Genomic DNA, 4,778 nt, shown 5'->3' with positions numbered 1-4,778 from the left:
CTTTGTTTGAAGGGGATGAATCTAGTGAATGTGATTGGCCATGATTATCACAAGCTGTAACATGCCCATGTGGAATGTGGGTTATGAAAAAGTTTTCTATCTGATCCCAGCCCATTTCCAGGTGTGCCAGGTGCTGCTACGCACAAAAGTGCTCATTGCACATCTTCAGCAAACTGGGCAGGGTTCACTTGACTTCGCTGCCAGATTAAGAAATGAAAGCCCTAAATGACTACATCTTGAAATGTCTAAACAGCCGAACCGTGCACAATCCCACCCTATTTCCAAGTGCTCTACGCGCTGCTAGGCACAGACACCCCAAGTGCTCACGGCACATCCTTAGCGAACTGGGCAAGGAACACCTGTCTTCACTCTGTCGCACTGGCGGATTAGGAGATGAAATCCCTAAATACTACGTTTGGAAACGCGTAAGCTGGTGATCCGTGTATGAGGAAAACTCGGGAGCTCAACGGTTTTGGACATCATCTCTACATGTTACAGTTCAGATGCTGCTCCTGTTAAAATGTTCATGTCAGAAGTGGGATTCGAACCCACGCCTCCAGAGGAGACTGCGACCTGAACGCAGCGCCTTAGACCGCTCGGCCATCCTGACTCTATGAGCTCTCTTCGACACTACTTTGGGTCAACATGTCAGCCATGTGCACTTTGTTGCTGGTTGTCACTTATAGAGCAAGTCTATAAGCATTTTATCCGTATTTACTGAACTTCGGTATGATCTCTTCTTTGTGTGGCGAGCAGCTAAAAGCAGCCCTGACATCCCTCTCCTGGGCAAGGTTTTATTGCTGCCCCTGAGTGCTCGTGAGATATTCCCAGTGTATTTTAGTGGTTCCATGGTGTAATGGTTAGCACTCTGGACTTTGAATCCAGTGATCCGAGTTCAAATCTCGGTGGAACCTAACTTAGAGTTGGAATATAGATAAACTTGGAAAATATACTGACCTGTTGTTTAAGATATCCATATGACAATGTCTCATTATCTAAGCCCAATTGGACAGCTAAAAGTACAAGTGTAAACAAGACAAGACACATTGTGGATGTAGTTAAGATCTGAGAACAGACCAAGTTCGAAGGTGTTTGCCACATAGCTTCAGCAGTGTGAACACAAATGTGTCACAAGGTTGATACTAATTGCGATGCATAATCTTGGTGGTTTGTGTGTCGAAGTCTCCCACTATAGTCTGATAAAGTTGTGGTTCCATGGTGTAATGGTTAGCACTCTGGACTCTGAATCCAACGATCCGTTCAAATCTCAGTGGGACCTGGTTTTGAGAAGTTGTACAGGCACTAATGGGGCAGTTAACAGCAGATGTTTATGGATCAATGTGTGACCAACAAAGCAGGTCACTATTATACACAGAGAATATGACAACCATAAGATCTTTGACATGTAAAAGGTAACAAGACCTCAAGATGCTTCCCCAGGATCTTCCAGGTGTTACCCTCTACACCAAGACAGGGGAGCTCACAAAGGGAGGAGTGCACCTTCCCATCTAGAGATGTGCCAGAGGCTCTACATCCCTGGAGTCTTTTCACCTGCACTTAAACCACTTCATACCAGGTTTGTGTCTGTTAGACATCTTTGTTCATGTTTTGTGTTGTGTAATCCAAGAATAATTCATGATTACAATTTTAATAATGTATTTCTAGGGACCAGTGCCAACAGTGTGAATTTCCAGATTTACCTGTTGGAAGGACTGCACAGGTGGAACCAGGACCGTGGTGCTGCAGCCCTATCCTCTGGAACATCTGCTCTACGCAGCTATTCTGGTGACCTGCTTCACTGAGTGAACGAAAATGACCAGAAGCTGTTTGGCAGGAAGGTGGCACCACAGTTCTGCCCGCCCTCCTGTTACACTGGTAAGCACTTGTGAACTCATTGGTAATGTAACTCAGTTTTAAAATCCTTTATTAATTTTATAAACATTTGTAAATGAATCACTTTATGCATATTGTTTCAGGAGAGCTCATCGGGGTGCAGTATCTGTTCCGGCAGACTGGTCAGGCGCTGCAGGATATGCACCCTGATTCAGAGGAGACGGCTCAGCTCATCGAGCAGTATGATGTGGAGGACAAAATGGAGGAAGTTGATGGATTCTCTGATATCTCAAATAAACCCACAGTGCTGGAGGTCCCTCATGTTCAAGCCTCTCTAACTCAAGGTGGCCATATGGCTATCTTTCTGAGGTGGCCTGCAGCGTCTCCTCCACAGCTCCTGGTCTATCCACCCTGGCTCCTGGCACATCCACCCTGGCTCCTGGCACATCCACCCTGGCTTCCAGCACTCTGCCCTGTACTTCATCTTCTGTAGCTGGAGTTGATATTCAAGCTGAAGATGAAGATAATGGTAATGCAGGGACAGACATTCAATTGTTTGAAGTCAATCAAAACACCCTCATCCAGTGGCACAACAGCAAGAACAAGAGGGAGGGGCTCGCTGTGCTGCTCCAGGGTACTGCATTGCCTCCAGCACTCCCTGTGTCTGCACAGCTTCTTCAGGAGGCAAGAGTGCTCCCGGATGAACCCATGCAGGCAAGGGAGGAACATCTGTACCGGCTGCCAACGAGTACAGCAGGCACAACAGAGGGAGGCAGCAGTTAGTCAGTGCCCACATCCCATCTTTCCAAGGGGACCGGTGATGAGGCAGTATCTTGCTACACCCTCAGCACCAGGACCATTTCTTGCACCTCAGGTTGTCACACCAGCTGGAGTGGTTCAGTTAGTCCTTTCTGGGGCAGCTGGTCAGGGCACCAACCCACATCCCAGTTCACCTGCCACAGAGGAAAGTGGGGCACCCTAAAGAGGCCGTATAGACGAACTGTCCAGGCAAACACTTGCAAGAAGTGCGGGCAGTTCCGCACTGCTGAGACTGGACACAGTCAGTGGCGTGGCAGGGTGTATTGTCCAGTTACTGAATCACAGCCAAAAGACCAATGGCTGGAGGAAATGAGGATAAAGTTTTCTATATAACCCGAACCCTCAATAATGATGATAATGTAAAATGTTTTGTAAATAGTTCATTTTAAATAATTGTATTGTAAATTGTTAAAAAAATTGTTTATAAAAGTATTGATATTTTATCCTGTTGAATGTAAAATATGAAAAAAGATTTGTATTTGAAGTTTTTGCGTTCTGCTTTAATTATATGATTCGTGTTCTGTTTTAATGACATTGTTCAAAAGTCTCTCTTTGATTCTGCTTCTGTAAAGAAATAAAACTGGTGTAGAGCAATTTACAACCAGTGTTTTTAACGACAGTTTGTTGAAAACAGCACAACAACAACAACAGCAATAATGATAACAACAATAAGATGCATATAATAATGATGATGATGACAACACTCAATCATAGTAACATGGTATGCTATTTACAAGTTAAATAACAGACACATGAAAAAAAATATGAAACATAGAAAAACAAACATGCATATAAGAGGAATTTCAAGTTGTAAATATGGGAGGTGGTCTCTGATATCCATGAAGAAAATTTTCAGAATGACGGTCAGCAATGCAAAGATCTGGTACCCAGGTCATGTGATGAACCCCGTGCAGTGTCCAGTCCTTTTCTTCAGGTAGGTGGGAAAAGAAAAAAGAATCATTACACTAAAGGAAATACATGTATATGAAATATAAAGAAATATGTATATATTATTTCTTAACATGAAAATATCAACATTTCTAAAAGATGCCAGATGATCCTTGCATGTAGATAAACAATTTAAGGATTTTGATACAGATCGAAATAGAGCATTTTTACAGTCGCGGGTTCGAATCCCGTCCATGGGCGGTCCAAAACATTTAAAAACATGAAAAGCTTGCTACTTGTCTTCAGGCAGCAAGAAATGCATCCATCAAGTAGTCATGGATATAAAATAAAATGTTCACTTCATTTCTATCTTTCTTTCTCATTTTTCCCTTTTTTTCCTCCTTCCCCCTTCTCCCCCCTTTTTGACGGACGAATGTTCCCCAGCAGCGACCTAGCTTTGTGATAGGATAGAAAGCCAACACTTGTTGGAAAGAAGAGAATCTAAGCTTTACAATGAGGTATTACTCCACTAAATCAGATAATGCTATCCTGAAATAGCAGCTTAAATATAGAGACCAGATTTGACCTCTGACCGAGCACTGAAAGCTGCCTAAAATTGACCACATTAAATGTCTGGTTAATAACAAGAGGTTTGGGATAGGATGGAAAGCCAACACATGTTGGAAAGAATAGAATATTGCTTTACAATGAGGTATTACTTGACTAAATCAGATAATGCTATCCTGAAATAGCAGCTTAAATATAGACACCAGATTTGACCTCTGACCCAGCACTGAAAGCTGCCTAAAATTGACTACATTACATGTCTGGTTAATAACAAGAGGTTTGGGATAGGATGGAAAGCCAACGCATGTTGGAAAGAATAGAATATAAGCTTTACAATGAGGTACTACTCCAGTAAATCAGATAATGCTATCATGAAATAGCTTAAATATAGAGACCAGATTTGACCTCTGACCCAGCACTGAAAGCTGCCTAAAATTGACCACATTAAATGTCTGGTTAATAACAAGAGGTTTGTGATAGGATGGAAAGCCAACACATGTTGGAAAGAATAGAATCTAAACTTTACAATGATGTATTACTTGACTAAATTAGATAATGCTATCCTGAAATAGCATCTTAAATATAGAGACCAGATTTGAACTCTGACCCAGCACTGAAAGCTGCCTAAAATTGACCACATTAAATGCTGGGTCAGAAGTCAAATCTGGTCT

General features: G+C 42.5%; 2 non-coding genes across 2 annotated transcripts; one reads left to right on the top strand and one right to left on the bottom strand.

Annotated features, from left to right (window-relative positions):
• Positions 1 to 527: 527 nt before the first annotated feature.
• Positions 528 to 610, bottom strand: trnal-cag (transfer RNA leucine (anticodon CAG)). Its single transcript has one exon. It is a non-coding gene; the product is annotated as a tRNA-Leu (tRNA).
• Positions 611 to 842: 232 nt separating this feature from the next.
• trnaq-uug (transfer RNA glutamine (anticodon UUG)) lies at positions 843 to 914 on the top strand. Its single transcript has one exon. It is a non-coding gene; the product is annotated as a tRNA-Gln (tRNA).
• Positions 915 to 4,778: the final 3,864 nt, after the last annotated feature.

The sequence above is a fragment of the Seriola aureovittata genome, chromosome 22 (genome assembly GCF_021018895.1).
Source record: "Seriola aureovittata isolate HTS-2021-v1 ecotype China chromosome 22, ASM2101889v1, whole genome shotgun sequence".
In the NCBI taxonomy this organism is placed as follows: Eukaryota; Metazoa; Chordata; class Actinopteri; order Carangiformes; family Carangidae; genus Seriola; species Seriola aureovittata.
This window is presented reverse-complemented; position numbering and strand designations above follow the sequence as displayed.